At 39.8% G+C, this 18,952-nt stretch overlaps 3 long non-coding RNA genes across 3 annotated transcripts in view; 2 read left to right on the top strand and 1 right to left on the bottom strand.

Annotated features, from left to right (window-relative positions):
* The window catches only part of LOC309647946, a 908,978-nt gene that overhangs the window by 444,151 nt on the left and 445,875 nt on the right, over positions 1–18,952 (top strand). The gene's annotated exons all lie outside the window — the stretch shown is intronic.
* Positions 1–18,952, top strand: part of LOC309647958 — a 401,872-nt gene that overhangs the window by 98,287 nt on the left and 284,633 nt on the right. The gene's annotated exons all lie outside the window — the stretch shown is intronic.
* On the bottom strand, positions 119–18,263 carry LOC309647949. Its single transcript, XR_014256407.1, has 2 exons — positions 17,908–18,263; positions 119–5,518 (listed from the first exon to the last, which is right to left on the bottom strand). It is a non-coding gene; the product is annotated as an uncharacterized lncRNA (long non-coding RNA).

The following is an 18,952-nucleotide window of genomic DNA, read 5'->3' as shown; positions in this document are numbered from 1 at the left end:
TTCCTTTTTTCCTAGATTTTTTGGAGACAAGAAGTAATTCTCTATGTTGCAAAGAAGAGTTTTAGTTGCATTAAGAATTTCTACTCTGAAGAGAAAGACAAATACCCTATGATATATCTTATATGTGGAATCTAAAATATGACACAAATGAACCTATCTATGAAACAGAAACAGACTCACATACATAGAGAACAGACTCGTGGTTGCCAAGGGGGATGGGGTTGGGGGAAGGATGGAGTGGGAGGTTGAGGTTGGGGTTAGTAGATGTAAGCTATTATATATGGAATGGATAAACAACAAGGTCCTATTGTATAGCACAGGGAATTACAGTGAATATCCTGTGATAAACCATAATGGATATATATAACTGAATCACTTTGCTGTACAGCAGAAATTAACACAACATTGTAAAACAACTATACTTCAATTTACAAAAATTAAAAAAAAAAAAAAGAATTTCTACACTGTCAGAATTTGAATCAAAAAGAACAAACATGGTAACTTTGTTTTAAACTGAAAAGTAAGTGAAAGATCCCAAGTGTATGGCTCACTCATATCAACTCTCAGGTCAGGGTCTTAGAATAGCAAATGGTGTTTTTCCAGCCTCTAGATCCCTGTTGCATTTGCTGGGATTCTCTCATTAGCAGTTTCTGGAAGCTGGAAGTGAGTTCCATAGCCATGACTGATGCTTTGAACTCAATAGGTTTCTTCGGGGTAAAATTTTACACCAGGGTTCCAATTAGAATCTAAGGCTGATTACTTGCATTTATAGACCTCCGGTCTAAATCCAAGCTTTCCTCATCACTAAATCGATGTTTCTTCACTAGATGATTAATCAATTAGTGGTTTCTCCCCAGAAGTCTTCTTTCTATTGCTTTTGGGCAAGCTCCAATGGCGTTGCTTTAGCAAACAGAGAAATTAGCTACGAGGTAGCTCTGGAGCCTCCCTGCCTCCGTTTATAACCCAACAGCACCACTTACCAGCATTGCCACCTTGAGAGATTTGCTAATCCTCTCAAGGTCTTAGTTTCCTTATACATTAAATGTAAATACTTAACAATACTGGTCTTAAAGAGTTCCTTTGAAGATTAACTGTATAAAATATTACAGCACTATAGTAAGTACTCAAAATATGGGATATTGTAAGCTATTATTATATATGTTATATATGTATGTTATATATTATTAGGTTTTTTCTGGTTCACTGGAGTCTCACTGGGGTGTAACACAAATTATAGCATAACCTAACATGCCCTTGAAAATCTCCCTAAGGCAGTATGTACTCTTTTGGGTACAGAGCCTTGAAAAGACACAGCATCTATAGCAAACATGGTCGATGCCCTGTTGATATCCTTACTGCATGCTAACACCTGCAACTCTCTGCTGAAGGACTTTTCATACGTCTGTGGGCCCACCCTCAGCCCACGTTTAGGGTCAGCCAGAAGTCTGGAGAGTTAATGCCTCTCAGAATCTTCAACAAATGACAAACAAGCAATTGATAGGTAAATGTCACTTATTCCTTGGCCATCAGTTGGGACAAATGAAATATGTTCACACTGTCCTCCAGAGTTCCCTTGAGGGTCTGAGCTCCAGATACCCTCAGAGATAACTGTTCAGAGGACACCTTTAATTGTCTTCATCTCCTTCATTCACTTCTCTATTCTCCCAGTATTTCCTGGGATGACCGCCCATACACATCACTTACACTTGAATCTTTGTCTCTAAGTCAGCTCCTGGGAACCCAAGAAGAGCTCTCAACAAAACTGTATATTTTCTTTCAATAAAATGTGGAAATAAATTGTTTCTTTTTGGTTGAGGACCTAGTAAAGTAACTGACTTGGCTTGAAGGCTATACATTACTTATATGTATTTATATTACTTATATGTATGTGTGTATTCTTAGAGTTGAAATCATAGTGGAACTCAGCAGCGTGGTTCTGCCTTTCCACTCCAACTTCCAGAAATTTCTCCATTCTTCTGAGAGGTTCCTTTAGAATACGGGCCTTAGTTCTCCCTTTTCTCTTCTCTTCTTGAAAAATTGACCTCAAATCAGTAGCTGGGGCCAAACCAGATACATAGTTTTGCATTTCTGGGGAAGGAGGGAAGGCAAAGCAGCAGCAACACAGGGGATATTAGAACTAAGTAGGAAGAGAAGAGTTGAGGGGTTGGGGAGGGGGCTTGGAGTGGCATGTTGGAACCTGAGTAGAGCATACATAGCATAAAGATCAGGGTTTCTAAACACTATTTGTTGCTAAAAGGAACGAGGGCTGATTCCTGGCTTCTAGATGATCTTGTGCCAAGGACAAAAAGAAGTGCTCCAGGAATAATGGGGCTGTGTCAAAAGGATACAGAGGTCATATTGAAGGGGCTCCTACTTGTCAAATCTGGGACAATTTAAGCATCAATAGAAAACTATGTAGCAACAAATTATAACCATTCAACAAAATAGAAATCTGTGAGTTCCTACTGATCTTAACTAATGAATTAAATTTGATGAAAAACAGGATATTTACAAAATCTTGAAGCACCTCCCACACAAAACACATCTTAATTACAAAGGGAAAAGGAGTGACATTACTATGGAGAATCCTGGCAGACACCATCTAACTCAAATGTTCAAACTTAATATAACTAATAACGGAACAAATCAAAATTGTGCACCACCACGTGATAGAATGCAGTAAGAAGTTTACTGCTGTGATATTCCTGCTGAAGACACATAACATGAAAATAATCAGGAGGAACCATTAGTAAAAGGCAAAATAGAAGGACATTCCACAAAATATCTGACATTCAAAAATGTTAAGGTCATAAATGTTAAGGTAGAACTGAGGAACTTTTCTAGACTGAAGGAGACTAAGAGATATGACAGCAAAAGGCAACATATGAGACTGGCCTGGATTCTTCCCATAATGGACATTATGTGAAATTTTAAATGAGATCTGAAGGTTAAACAACAGCAATCTTAATTTCCTGATTTTGGTGTACAATTTGGTTATATAGGGAAAAGTCCTTGTATACAGGAAATACACACAAAATTACCATGTAGGCCACTTACTCTCAAATGATACAGAAAAAGAAAAAGGGGGGGGGGTGGTATATTCACTAGTCTTAAAATTTTTCTCTAAGTTTGAAATTTTTTCTAATTTGGTAGCCAGAGAAAATACCTATAGATACCAATATTTAAAGATCCTTACCCTGCCCCCCAAAAATCAGTTAACCAGCAGAAGATCCCAGTCAACAAGCTCTATCAGCAAAATGCAGGTTTCATCAGGTTTTCAGTACCTCACACCAAAGTGTGAATAATCAACCAAAGATCATTAAACTCTTTAGGAAAGCTTACACCATGCCCAAACAAACCACCAAGGGACAAAATGATCCAAACAAAAACACACATAAGAAAAAGAGAACATTGGTTCATTTTTTTTTTAAACAGTATCTGTGGAGCATTCACAAAGTCACCACATAAAATAGTGGAGGTTTTTTGAATGAGCTCTCCCATTTTCAACACAAAATTCAACTTTGCCCACATTCTTTTGACATACTCTCCCAGAATAGTTGAAATTTACTAAAGCAATCACTGATGGCTGTTTTTAAGAGAGTTGATGGAGCTGAAAATCACTGAAATTCAAGTAATAGTTTACTACCTAGGCTTTAGAATCAGACAGACTCTGGTTTGAATCACAAATCTGCCAATCATATTGAATGTTCTTCCTGATTCTTCTTTTTTCATCTGCAAAATGAGGACAATCATACCTACCCTCACTGTATGGTTGTGAAGAGTAAATGAGATTATATTCACAACTTTGCACATTAAAAAGTACTCATCAAGTGATGCTATTGATAGTATTTTTATTACTCACCATTAGCTGTTCATAGTCTCAAGATAAATAGGTCTTCCTTCTGGAAGAGGCCCTGAGCTCATCATTTGTCTCAATCACGTTCTGTCAAAGAAATGTCCATGGCCAGTTTCTACTGATCACTCCACTCTCCTCGTGACACCCATTCCACCAATCAGTATCTATGTCCCAGTTTCCTAATTATTAAACTGTTGTCTCTCAGCATCAGACCCTATTTTCTGTACTCTGTTTGGCAACACAAGGGCTGAGACGCTAAAAACCTTCCTCTTCCTTTGCCAGCAGCTCCCTGTTAGGCTCTGCCACAAGGGGACGCTAGAGGGAAGTTGCTCCTTCCTGTTTGCATCCTGCTTCCATTTTGGTTTTCTGTTGTTGCTTTACTTTCCTCTTCTGTGTCACTCTGACAGCCCTTCTTCACCCTGATGGTTGGTTCCAATGTAGTCGTTGATCTCAGTCTACAACACTCAGAGAACCAGCCTCAACACACGACTCAAGGACAGCAGCTCTGCAGAGCCCCTCCCCCAGCCACTCAGTGTTAATAATCCCAATCTCTTCCCTCTTCCTGTGGTCCTGGGGTTGTGCTCGGTGTTCCCTTTTGACCTTTTTATTTCTGCAGTACCTGTTAACAATAGGTATCGAAAAGTTCTTTATTTTAAATTCTTTCTATTAAAATAATGGGTGTGTATTTTACCTCCTGCGTGGACTCTGTGTGATACACATGGGTTGTACATCCTTCTTAAAGTCCTCTTTAGACTCTATCCCAGGATCCCTTCTGGGAATAATCTTGAGCCATAAGCTTAGTCAGTTCTGCACCAACCTACTCAATGTAGGCATTTCTCAAATAACTTTGATCCCCATGACTGTTCAGGCTAACCACGGCTCTCTGTCAAAGTAACACTTGTCACTACATCTGATCTTTCCATTCACGTCCACTGACCCCTTAGAGACAGACACATGTGTTTTACCTGAGTGCCACCAACCATTTCCCTTCACTTCCTACCTCCCACCGAGATCACCTGTAAAAGGTTTTTGACTCAGGCTAGTAACATAGCTGAGAAAATTGTTGAAACCAAAGGTAGTAGAGAAGGATAGACAGACCCATATGTATCATGTTTTTATCACATATTCTGCCTCTCTTCCATTTCTGCTACCTGCAGGTCACTCCAAAGAAGCCATCAGTATTTTCCTCAAACATGATTTTCATCTTAGCACTCCCTTCCTCAAGCAGGTACAATGACTCCCTATTGCCTACCAGATCAAGAAAAAACTCCTAAGTTAGACCCTGGGTATCATTAAGATGGCTTCAACCAATTAGACTGTAACAGTCTGCAGGTATTCCCACTGGGGAAATGGGATGCGTGGGAAGTGGGCCTGGGGTTCAGCCACTCTCAAACACTCTGGAATGTGGTATACTGGGGAAAGGGCAGACGAGAAGCCATAATCTCCTTAGAATGTGGTAAAGCCTAAGAGGGAATCCCTCCAGAAATGGAGCAAGTCTTTTGGAAGAGCTTGAAATGCTCCTCACCTCAGTTACATGCTGTCAGGGGCCACGGAACATCTTCAAGACTATTTGAGGGCCAGGAAATCTTCATTCCTTGACAACAGAGGTTGCTATGCCTCTTTGTAGAAGGCCATTTATGTACAGTAAATTGAGTCCTTTACCTGCATTAAAAGAATTTGAATACTTTACCTGTCTCAATGGGTGTTTCCATCAACCACACATATCCACCAGATAAATTTCTACAAAAAGACTTTTTAAAAAATGCTTATTAAATAAATCTATGATGGCTACCTTAAATAAACAAACAACTACAATCTTTAGTTTTTTGGATGGTCACTCTTTTGGTTTTATTACATTATATAAGGTTTGCCAAAAAGTTCGTTCTGGTTTTTCCATAAGATAATATGTTACCTACAAGGAAAATTATCTATGCCTAATTTATAAGTTTTAAAGAGATTGTTCAGGTTTTTTCTATATGATTCTAAATAGCCAGCTAAAAATAGAAAATTCAATCAAATGTCTGCATTTCTGATCTACATGATATCAAACACCTAGATATTTAAAGATACCTGGATCATTGGCATATCTTATAGATCAGCCTAAGGAAGAAAGAAAATTAGGACATGTAAAACACATTTCCATATTTTTAGTGCTCCTACTGAATTTTTACTTGGCTAATTATGATTTGGCTTTAATGTTAAATATTATGTTTGGGGTTTTTTTCTTATAAGTTGACTTGGTACTAAATTATATTTATTTTTGATGTGTCTGTCATGACTTTAAATATATTTACTGTCATTCATTTCACTTAAATGTTTCCTCTCAGCTATGCTCTTGCCATTTACTCCGTTTTAGCTGTTTTGTGATTAGGATATGGCATATTTCAAGCTTTTTCACTCTTTATTTCTCGAGGATTTATATTTTTAACTTAGCTTGATTTCTTACTTAATGTTACAAATCTCTCTGATTTAAGGAATCTATAAAAATACTGAGGGCAAAATGAGGGATATAATCAAAAGAAAGTTTCTGTTACCTGATTTCACCAAAAAATGAAGATTTGATGAACAGGGTGGGGGTGGGTGGTATTGCCTATCTAAATCCATCCGTGGCCCACATTCTGAGCTTCACATGTGGCACATTACAAGATATTTTAAAATTTTTGCTTATTTCCATGAAATAAAATATGTTTACTATACATATACTACTGAAACAAATAGTTTATTCACACTTGAATGTAAAGAACATGCTTCTCTTGATGAGTCATCTGGAGGTGGTAAATGTAAGTAACAATGTATTTATTTTTGTAAATGTCCTTTAACCCACACTGCTGGCCAAACTTCAGGTTCAGCCTCATTTTATAGGCTGCTTTAAGAAAAATAACTCTCACTTAAAAATAAATAAACATATGACCATCAATAACAATTTCTTCTATTTATATTTCCTTAGAATGCATCATATCTCATATAACTGAATTTAAATACATTCTCAGATTAGTAAAATGCCACTCATTCCAAAAGTCCTTTGGAATGTGCCTACCCCAAGAATACCAAGATGCACTTAGAATAAAATCCAAACTCTTTTACCCTGACCGACAAGGCCCTGCCTGATCTGTCAATTACTCATCAATTATTACTCCCTTATTTAATATATCCCAGCCATACCAGTCTTCACATTACATGACTTGCAAGGCTCATTTTCCCCTCAGAACCCTTGCATTTGCTGTTCCCTCTACCACCAAGGTTGTTCCTCCAAGTCTTTGGATGACCAGTTCCTTTTTATTCAAGTCTTACCTCAAATGTCACATCCTCGAGAGGTCTGCTCTAAAATTCTAACTGCTCTCTACTCCATTTCTTTGGATCATAGCACTTATCTGTATCTGACATCAGGTATTTCCTTGTTGTCTGCCATAGGCTGAGTCTCTGAATAGCCTCATTCTTCCCTGGGCCTTCTCCTCCATTCTGACCATCTAAGTGTGGTCCTTAGATTCTCTCCAGGTTTCTGATTTGTTTTCCCACTCTCTGCTTGGACTGGGGCCTGCCTCAACATGACATGCCTCAATCGTGACATGTTTATGTTTGGCCCTGATGCCTGTCTTCCTCCTACCAGCACCTTCTGTCTCAGAACTAGATGTGGCTCCCTGTACCCTCATGCCTTGTTTTCACAAAGGGACCTTCCTAAAAGTTCTTATATTTAAGCTACACTCACTAGATCAGAAACTTTGGCTTGGACCTAGGAACTTTGGTTGAATATTCACCTCCTTAAGAAACAGGCTGAACATGAAGACTGTTTTCTTACTCCTCCAACATTCCTTGAGATGGTACATTTTGACTCTCTAGTATTTCTTGATATTTTCAGGAACTTTATTTCTGGAAATAAATGATTTCTCATTAATTTTATCAGGATGCCAAACTATGATTCATGCAGCTTAATGCAAGCAACACATGTGAGGTGGTTAGTTGCATGAGTCTGGGTTCAAATCCTAGCTATACCATTTACTAGCGATGTGAACCTGGAGATACTTGTCAAGATCTCTGAGCCTTATCCTCCTAGGTATAAAATGGGGGTAATAAAACAGTCTTCCTGAAAAGGTTGTTGTGAGGATTCAGTGAGATAATGCGAAGTGTTTATATCTGTGCCACACACGCTCACACATAGTGGAGGTGCAGAATGATACAACCCTATGGAGAGGAATTTGCAATATGTAACAAAACCACATGTGTATTTTACATTTTGGTCCAGCATTGCACCTAAAAGTACACCTCCACAAGTAGAGTACAGCATAGGCACAAGGTTACTTGTCAAGGCTTTGTTTGTGATAGCAAAGTATTGAAAAAAATCTAAATTTGCCACCGCAGAAGGCTGATTGACACAATAGAGCACTACGCAGTTGTGAAAAGAGTGAGAAGTACTTGTATGAACTGATATCAAGGGATTTCTATGATGTACTAAGTGAAAAAAGCAAATGCAAAAGAATATTATGATATATATGTAAAACCTTCACATTAAGACAGAAAATCAGAAATATGTATGTATCTATACACACATATGTAGAAACACATACATATGCATGTATACCTATGCAAATATTGATACACATATTCATATGTAACTTATTTGCTCACTTTTGCAAAATGAAATATAGGAAGAATAAACCAGAAACTAATGAAAACAACTACCCATAAGTGGTAGATGGAAATTGGGAGAAAGATAGAAATAGAAATAAGGTTTCTCTGAGTAGATTTTTTTAAATGCAGTTTTGCCTTTTGAACCATATGTTTTACATATTCAAAAATTAAATTTAAATGAAAAAGGATTTACAAAAAGCAAGCTCTAAAATTGAATACAAAAACAAATGAACTTAACCATATATCAACTTGATGATATAACCACACAGAGAAGCAGAAGGTTTTGAACACTGTAGTCCTGACAATACACTTGGTAGGACCTTATCAGGCAAATACAGATTGTGGGACTTTCTATAGGGTGTCCATCTTGGAATCTTCAAAAATATTAATGTTAAAACTGAAAAAATAGGCAAGGGGGACTGTACTAGATGAACGGGGACAAAAGAGACAAGATAATGAAATATAGTGTGTGATCCTTTCTTGGATCTTGAATTCAACCACAAAAAACAGCCATAAAGGACATTATTGGGACAACTGGGGGGAATTTGCATATGGACTGTAGGTTACAATATATCATCATATCAATGTTAAGTTCCTTGGATATGATCATAATAAGATGTTTTTGTTCTTAGAAAATATATGCTGAAGTATTTATAGATGAACTGTCATGATTCTACATGAACCTTACTTTCAAACTTTAGGCAAAAAGAAAGACAGAGAGAGGGAAAGCAAAAGTGCAAAATGTTTATATTACTCTTTCAACTACTCTGTAGGTTTGAAATTTTTCAAAATAAAAATTTGGGAGGTAACCTCCAAAACAAACAAACTAAAAATGATCTGTGCCTGCTAGCTATTACTATCTCTGATTCTCCCAGTCTGGGAGGCTGTGAAAAGGAAACCTGGAATAAATACATATGGCTGATAAATAAGAAATCGTGTACTGGGATCTATTTTCAGCTTACTGAAGCATGTCAGTTGATACTTATTCATTTCCCATAACATTTTCCCAAACAAATAAAATTGCCTCCAACTTTTAAAAAAGGAAGTGAGACTGTCTCCAAGCCTCCCTGGAAAGAAGCAGTTAGATCTTATCCTTATTTTACCTCCCTCTTACTTAGTGATGTGCTTTGGCGGAAACTCAAGGGGAGTATAGTTCCAGCCAGCCTCTGGAAAAAACGCAGACAACACTCTCTCGCTCCCGTGAATTATGCTGGGGGACATGCCGCTGCTTCCAGCCTGCCCATCTCAATTATGGTGACAAAGCATCAGGCCAAGAGGCAGACCCCTGGGTAGTTGGGTCTATATTATTTCAGATTTTAAATACTGAAAGCAAGACAGAAAACCTTTCTCCTAGATAGGGAGTGGGAAGTATAATTTACAATAGATTAAGCTCCCCTTATCTGGGGGGCATTTAAAGATCTATAGGACCTTCCTTTTAAATTTCTGGTACACAATTGACCTAACAAAACACCTTTACACACTCCTAAATTACATACTTTTAAAAAGTCTTTTTCCCAGATATATAATATTTGCCCCACAAGATGATGAAATGACAATTTGCCACTGGCCTTCTATTTTCCTTTCTTTCAAGACTTAAAAGCCTGTTTCACTTCTATTGCAGGATTGTGTCCAGGTATAGAGAGACACCCTTTGTAACTGGTTAAAAGCTACAGAAAGGCTCTATTGAAACAAAATGCTGCTCATATCCCGATCCATGCCAGTAGGAATAAATCACACAAAAGCAACTAAAGAAAACCGTTTTATAGTTACTACTGTGGTACATTAGCTGACAAGGGAGAGATGCTTACATTTATAGATTTTTTTTTTCCTTTTGTAGAGGCAGAATCTATATGCAGCTGAAGAATTGTGTATTATCACCGCTGGAATTTGAATACAGCTAATGAGAACTAAGAGCAAAAGGAAGATGCCTTGCGAGGCTTCTTGGTCTTGGCCCTGTACATGGGCCATAAAATTAGGCTGCCTTGCTTCCCTTCGGGACTACAGCACTGCTCTGCAAATGTATTTCAAGATTCCATTTTCACATCCATAAAAATATTAAAATATGCACCTCCTTAAAGTGTGCATCCTAAGGTAATTATGAAGTTGAAGCTATTAATACCAAGGTAACCTTATGATATCTTATATTTACATAGTATTATGTACCTCTGTGCTTGAGAGCATAGTCACAGACATAATCTCACTCAATCCTGGGAACTCTGTGAGGTAGATTGAGTGGTTCATCTTTCCATTATGCAGTTAAAGCAACGGAACAAGACATCATTCTCAATGCTGAAACTTTATGTCTACCATTTATCAGAACTGAAAAACTCCAACTTGAGAGAGAGAGGAAGAGAGAAGTATTCAGCTCTTTCACTTACTAGTTGTGTGGCCCTAGACGAATGACCCAACTTCTCTGAACTTCGGTTTCCTCAGCTGCAAAATAAGGGAAATAATACCTAACTCTTAAAAATGGTTTGATGGTTAAATAATTTTTTTTTAACTTACACTCAAAAATGATAGCTATTTATTTATTGACTAATTCACTAGTGAATAAAATATTCAGTATCTTAGTGTTTTTAGCATTTGACAGACAAGAAAGATACAGATCTAGAGGAAGCAAGTAATATAACCATACTCTTAAGATACAGTGCTAGCCTTCATGGAACTCACAGACTTGAAGGTTGGTAGACATTTAAATAAACCATTAGAATGTAGTGTGATATTATGGAAAGCCTGCAAAGGCCACCATGGACAGTGTGAAGGTTTTACACTGCACAATCCAGGGGGCAACATTCATGTCACAGTGTCTGTGAGCGATGAAACTCCTAGCGTTGTGTAATGTACCACCTGAGAAGCCATCCACAGCAATCCTGCTGGTAACAGACAAAGGTTAATAATAGCTTCATAGAGGTGACATTAAATCTAGGCCATTCCAGAAAAGAGAAAAAGTGCATAAGAATATATGAAATGAATATGGAATTGCAAGACCACCATTGCCATAGTAGGTGGAGTACACATATGACCAAAAAATGAAGTTGAAAAGATAAAAAGAGACCATGTGGTGAAAGGCCTTGTAAACCATGCCAGATGAAGTTAACTCTCCCATAATGTGGGGATTAGGGGCGCCAACCTCCCACACAGTCAAAAATATGCATATAACTATAGTCAGCCCTCCATATCATGTTTCACATCCTCAAATTCCACGAACTGCAGATCGTGTAGTACTCTAATATTTACAACTGAAAAAAAAAAGCTGCATATAAGTGGACCCACACAGTTCAAACCATGCTGTTCAAGGGTCAACTGTAATTTGTACTTTACTCTCAAACAACAAAGAGCTTTAGTGCAAATATATGACTGCTGCCTTAGCATACCTTCTCCATTTCCCATCAGCCTCCAATGTCCATTTGGAGATAGTTCCAGGGATTGTCCAAACAGAATGAAACCCAAAAATGTTATTGATAATGCTGAGACCACTATACAGGATGCACTGTGGCTAAAAGGGAAGACAGCCTTAGAATAAAGCGGACACCCTGGCAGGTATACTGGAGTGAGAAGAAGAAACCAGGCTCCTGATGACTATATTGAATCCCTGGGTCCAGTCTTGACTGAAGTCCACCTACTTTGGGATCTTCGGTGATGTGAACCAATAAAATTCTATTTATTACTTAAACCAGTTTGAGTTTTGCTTTCTGTTTCTTTCCACCAAAAGATTTTAACTAATACAAGTGCCAACGAAAGACTCTAAGCAAAGAAGTAGCATAATTGTATATACATTTTATTAAAATATTACTGGTAGGAACTGGGAAAAGAATATACTAGAAGAGGCCAGAAGTCAATAGAATAGTCTTTCACCAAAGTCCAAGCAAAAAGGGAAGACAAAAGAATGAGTTGTATATCCTGTCATAAAAAAAAAATCTGCAAGGAATATTTTTCACAGTAAAACCAAGTTGCAAAAAAATTTGTATAATATAATCTTGTTTAATTTTTAAAACCTTCTTTATTTATGTGCTTATGTGTCATTTCACATTTTACTATTATATTCTGCCTGAATTTTTTTAAATGACACCTCTTAGTTGTATGATTTAAAGAAAGAAAATTTAAGAAATAATAACCAAGTGACTCAACTCTGTGGCCTTGAATGGAAAGGATGAATTTGAAAGACATTTAGAAGTCAATCTATCTAAAGCCATCCTTTTAGGAAAAGTTCTAGCCCCACCTTATACATGACTCTTTTCTGGACTACCCCTGCCCAGGATGATCTTTCTCCTTTTAACTCCTAATATTCTCACTCTCTAGATGATCATTCAGTCTTTCCCGCATTCTGCCTTGTACTGAATATAAACTTTTTATGAATGTATTGATATATCTTCCAAATGGTTATAATCTCCAAGAATCTTGGTTTATGCTTTTTTTATAGCTCCACTATGCCTAGCTCTGTGCTTTGTATGTTATAACTATTGAAATATCTCCTGGTTTGCTGGGTGTTCTTTCACACCCAGTGTAGAGAGGGCACTACACTGCCCTCTCTATTCCCCATTCCCCTACCAAACTCCAAGCACCCCTTGACCAAACAGGCCTGGAAATCTCCTGAGAATGCTTCTGTCCTGCAATGTTAGAACTCTTCCAGGTTCTAGTTTTAGCACTGCCTCTGTATTACCAAAAGGCCTTGGGAAAGTCTCAACCTCTGTGGGTCTCTTTCTGTCTGTAAAAACCTTCACAGAAATATGTGGAGAGGCCAAGATTAAAAGTCAAGATTCATGGGACATCCTTGGTGGCACAGTGGATAAGAATCTGCCTGCCAATGCAGGGGACAGGGGTTCGATCCCTGGTCCGGGAAGATCCCACATGCCATGGAGCAACTAAGCCTGTGCGCCACCACTACTGAGCCTGTGCTCTAGAGACCGTGTGCCACAACTACTGAAGCCCACGAGCCTAGAGCCCATGCTCCGCAACAAGCGAAGCCACAGCAATGAGAAGTCTGTGCACCGCAACCAAGAGCAGCTCCCGCTCGCCGCAACTAGAGAAAGCCCGCAGCAACAAAAACCCAACGCAGCCAAAAATAAAAATTAAATTAAATCTTAAAAATAAATAAATAAATATTTTTTAAAAACAGTGTACATACACCTTAATTTAAAAATACTTTATAAAAAAAAGTCAAGATACTCAGAACCTGTGAAGCACAGAAGGAAAAAGCTGGCTGGTGCAGGAAGACAACATTAGAGAAGAAATAATATGTCTAAAGGAAGATAATTAAAGTACATTCTAGAGAAAGCACAACTGATAAAGACATCCATTTGAGAAAAGCAATAGGACAAGAGGACATAGCTAAAGGCTTTGCACCAGAACCCATGATCCAAGTAAATAAGCTGTCCTCAAATGACTAGAACAAAACCACAAACAGATTTGATCTGGTTGTGTTTTGTTGTCAAGGTCATTTACTCAATGAGTTCATTTAGTTTCTATATTTGTGAAGCACTGTGGTCAGTATTGAGAAGACAGTAATAATCAAGATAAGCATGATCCTGCCCTCATGAAACTTTAGTTCTAGTGAAGGATAAAGACAAGTAAACAATCAATTGCAATACAGTATGATGAGTGCAGTATTGGGAGGGCACCACTCACATTGTAGTCTGTGTACCTGGACATTTACATTTTTCCCTGAAGGACATTTTCACAAACTGCAATGTGGGTAGTGCTCTGGATAAGAAATATAATGGGTGTTATGGACGGAATGTTTGTGTCTCCCTGAAATGCATATGTAAAGCCCCAACCCCTAAGGTGATTATATTTAGAGACAGAGACTTTATGAAGGTAATTAAGGTAAAATGAGGTCACATGGTTGGAGCTTTCATCTGATGGGATTAGTGTCCTTGTAGGAAGAGACATGAGTGGAGAGAGCTCACAATCTTGCTCTCTCCTCACCATGTGAGGACACAGCACGAAGGTGGCTGTCTACAAGCCAGGGAGAGAGCTCCCACCAGAAACCAATCCTGCTGGACCTTGGTCTGGGACTTCCAGCCTCCAGAAAATTTCTGTTCTTTAACCACCTAGTTTGTAGTATTTTGTGATGTCAGTTCTAGCATACTGATTCAATAGGAAAATCACAGAGCATCATAGGAGCACCTAACCCAATCTTAAGGGTTTATAGAAGTCCTCCCAAGAGAAAATGAAATTTAATATCAGATCCAAGGAATGAGTTATAGTTAGCAAGTCAAAGGGAGAGCTGGTAGAGGGGCTGCAGGAAGGTGTCGTGTGGAAATGTTTCCCAGGCAAAGAGAGGAGCAGATACAGAGAGCAAGGCACAGTCACGGTCCACACTGAGTGAGAGGGGCACAGTTGTAAAAGGATTAGCAGGACACAGTCACACAGGTCTTTTATAAACCTTCATAAGAAGTTTGGATTTTACCCACAGATCCATAAAAATGCTATAATATTCCTAATATCATGAAAATTAACAATAACTGGAATCATTTGTTCTATGAAAAATAATTTGCAATCTGGAAGGAAATTTTCACTTTTGCAGTTTTTCAAACATTTACTCAGCACCACATGGTGAGCCATCAGTGACATTTGTTTAATAAATGATGAGTTTAGTCCTTTTCTGAGGATATTATGATCCTCATCTTACTATCGCAATGTACCCACGGTTCCAAATCAAAGGGTTTTTTAATGACCTCTTATTGACATGGTAAAAAAGCCTTTCTCTAAAGAAACCCACATAATAACTGCTTAAAATTCAGGCTTGCAGTCAGGTTGCCTCCTAAAATTCAGCCTTTGCATCACCAGATCAGCCAACACAGTGCTGGATTTGTGAAGGTCAGGTTTAAACCATCCACTCTGGCCTCCAGAACAATTCTGTATTCTTGCTCCTCCTGCAAGCTGCCAATCCGTGGATGAGTATTACCACTACCATTTTACATTTCTTATCCTTCCGGAAAACAATAGCTAAACATCAGAGCATGAAATAATATTTTGTTTGGGGTCTGCTGAGCATGTCAGGTCAAATTCTCCCTTTTTTTTGGCCTTCAAATTGTTTTGTGAACTCCCCAAATAGCATTGCACCACGTTTCGTCTTCAGGAAAACAGACTTTTTGAAAACAAGAGTTGATGGACCCTGACAGCCAGCTCCTTAGCATGGGAGATAGTTACACTCTGACCTTGGGGTCCTTGCCCTTCTCCAACGTCCTCCCACAGCACTGTGAACTCATGGCTGCTGGGAGTCCACTGACTGCTGAACATACCTTAGTCTCAGCATTTGGAGAAGAGGGCTAGCTCTCAGAAATCTTGAAAATACTTTTTCATACTGCCCATTTTTTAATGTGTATCTGATGCACATGAAAAATCTCAATGTGATAAAACTAAGAATTGGAGCCATGGGATGAGGAACACTATAAGCCATATAAACTCAGGTTGATAACGTGAGCAAACCCCCACCCCAATACGGTACCACTGATGATTGAGCTGGCAGCAAGAAGTCATTTGGAGGAAAGGTGTTTCTGTGATCAATAATCTTTGAGCATCCTATTCAGAAATATCAGGCTTTAGGACTCAACAAAAGAGTCTTCCTGAGAAAGCAATGAGACATCCGAATTGCTTCAGAAACAGAGATGTCACTCAACCTCCTGAAACTCTAGAGGAAGATCAGCGAGTGCAGCTCACCTGAATTCTTCACCACTGTGTAAAGATGTCTTTGGCCAAGTCATTGGATCTATTTCACATAGAAATAATATTAAGCGCCTACTCTGCCTGAATAACTGTTCTCACCTCAGTGAGGGGTTCACTCTGCTAGAATCCTTACAGGTGCTTTTCTTTCCTCTGGGGCAGCTACCAGCCCCTCTACCACCAGTAATGGACAGCGTATCTACCGGTCACTTCTTTATTTTCACTTGTCTTTGTCTGCTTGTCTGTCTTAGGTCAGGTTTGCTGGCAACAGACCCTGAGACAGAGACTTGCACACAGTTTTATTGGGGGATGCAGTTAGGACCGACGTACACATGGAAGTGAAGAACAGAAGTGAAGGAAAGGGGTTCGCGGTAAGAAGAAGGAGATGAATTGGGAGGTAGTCACACTGGGCCCCAGCCCTACAGAGAGCACTGAAGCTAGCATGGGCCTTCAGAGTTGTCCCAATTACAGCAAGGGGGCCGGGACTTTATATTCCTCAGTTGACAGGTTCTTAGGTGAGGCCTGCTCTAGGAAGTGATCCTGGCCTTGGGTAAGGCAGCACCAGCAGATAGAGAGCGATTCCTGGGGAGGTGCTCAGCTGTGAGTCTTCAGCATCAACACCCCCAGAATCTGGGGGACTGGTGTCTTTCACTGGAAGGGGGCGTGGATGGTGCCTCACAGCATTGACCACACCCTCTCATCCGATAATTTGAGGAGCAGCAAGGGATGGAGAGAGTCTGACTTAGGGTGATTAAGTCACATTTTCTCCCCTCTCATTTAGGTCAGCATCCCCTTTTCATTCCTCCTCCCTCCTAAACTCTGGTGGTATGTTAAGGAAATGCTCCAAGGGGGCTCTTGTTTCCACTCCTCCAAAAGGATCAGACTAAGGCAGGCAGCTTAGGCCAAGGGCCTTGTAGTTTTAAATTCTGCAGTGCTTAGATAGGTTTAAATACATTTTGTAATATTTTTTTACAAAAGGGAATTTCTAATACTTCTAATTTCTCTTGCTAGCTTTGAAATGCAAAATGCACAGTATTTCCGCTGCATTCTGGTCCAATGAATTTTTGTCCACCATCCAAGAAGGCTTACAGCCATTGTTTCTATGGGAAAATGTATATTGAGTTCCAACTACTCAGATCAAAAGAAGTCTTGGAACATTGCCAGGTGGGGACCGCCACACAGGTAGTGGCTGAAATGAGCACGTCACAATCGTCAAATCCTTCAAATACACAGAGGAAGAGCAACCAGCCGATTAAAAGCTGAAGTTGCTCAAACTCACGTTGGAGGGCCAAAATATTGTTCTCATCAATTTATTCCCAACAAATAAATCCAGTAACACACACTCCAAAACAAGGTAGGCTGTCTCTAGAGGTCACACGTTTTAATGGAATCGCACTTCGTTTCTGGAACAAGCACATCTTGCCCAAGCAGCTCAGCTGTCATTACTGAGCTGTCTGGTCACTGCTCCCTCCATCCCCAGCATTATCCCCGTCATACGAAGGAAGCTGGCGTGAGGAAGGATCAGGGCTGCAGCCTGCAGCTGGGAAAGCGGGCCTGCCCCTGCCACAGCCTCCGCCTGGGACTCCCTCCGGGCTGCGGGGCCTGAAATGTCCCTTTAACTCTCCTTGGCTTTTTTACCTGTGAAACAGGCCGCAAACAGCCTTTTCCAGGAAGACTCAATGTTCATTCAACGTAATCAAAGAAAAACCCGCCCTCAAGGGAGACACAGAGCTCAGAACAGTTTCTGAGAAATGACTTACTTTCCTCCTCAAAGGGGGTTAGAATTTCTGAGGTTCGAGGCCCTCTGATTCCTTTGACAGCGATGTTCATAATCGGCGGCTCTCCGCTGGCAGGGCGGCACCACCGAGGAAAGCCCGGTGTGGGAGATGTGCCCAGTGCAACGATGCCGGTTAAATAAGTACCCTTCATCACCTCCCAGCAGTCAAGGAGTTTCAAACCCTGTCAATTCATCCCACGTGAGGGAGATTATGTGATTTCCATGTTCAAGTGCCCCTGTGGTTTGATTTGCATAAGCAAAGACTTTGGGGGCTTGGAAACAAAGGATCAGTGTGAAGGGCCGGAGCGCTGTTAACATAGAGCATTCTGATTTCCAGACATGGGGCCGGCAAACCACCGGTACCTTCCCCCCCCCCTCCACACCGCCACCACCCCCTCCCACGCCCCCGCCCACGCGCTGAGTTTATAGGATTTGACGATTTCTCATCTACTGTAAGGAGAGAGGTTAGGGAGCTGGGGTGTGAGGTTTACTAGGAAGGCTGTCTTCTTAAGCACAATAATTTATCTTTCCTTAAAGGGCTCCCTTCATCCCAACACCTCTTTCTCTTCTGATGTTCATTCCAAGGCACAAATATTCCGCCTGATGATACTGGGAGAGGCAGCCACAACGATTTCCAACACTGGAGAACACAAAGGGGAGCTCTGCCTTCATCAACACACACACACACAAATGTATTTATTTTTATCCTGTTTTTTCATCCACTCATGGAATATTGATCCAGCAACACCTAATAAAAAGGACACTGGTTAGGAAATTTGAAGACTTGGGTTTGTCCTGACTTTGCCACATTAGTGATCTGGGCAAGTCACCTATGTCCTCTGCAACCCAGTTTTCTCCTCTCTAAAGTAGAAGAGATGGACCTGAAAACCATTGGATTCCTTCCATCCCTAACATAAGAGAAATTAATAAGACAACCCAGTGCATGGTTATAGCAGACAGACTGAACAACTGGAATGTACGGGCTGAAGGCCAAGGGGAGTGTCCCAGAAACCCCACCTTAAGTATGT

The sequence above is a fragment of the Balaenoptera physalus genome, assembly GCF_965194825.1.
Source record: "Balaenoptera physalus genome assembly, chromosome: 18".
Lineage (NCBI taxonomy): Eukaryota > Metazoa > Chordata > Mammalia > Artiodactyla > Balaenopteridae > Balaenoptera > Balaenoptera physalus.
Note: the sequence above shows the minus strand (reverse complement) of the source record. Positions and strands in the feature narration are given on the sequence as shown.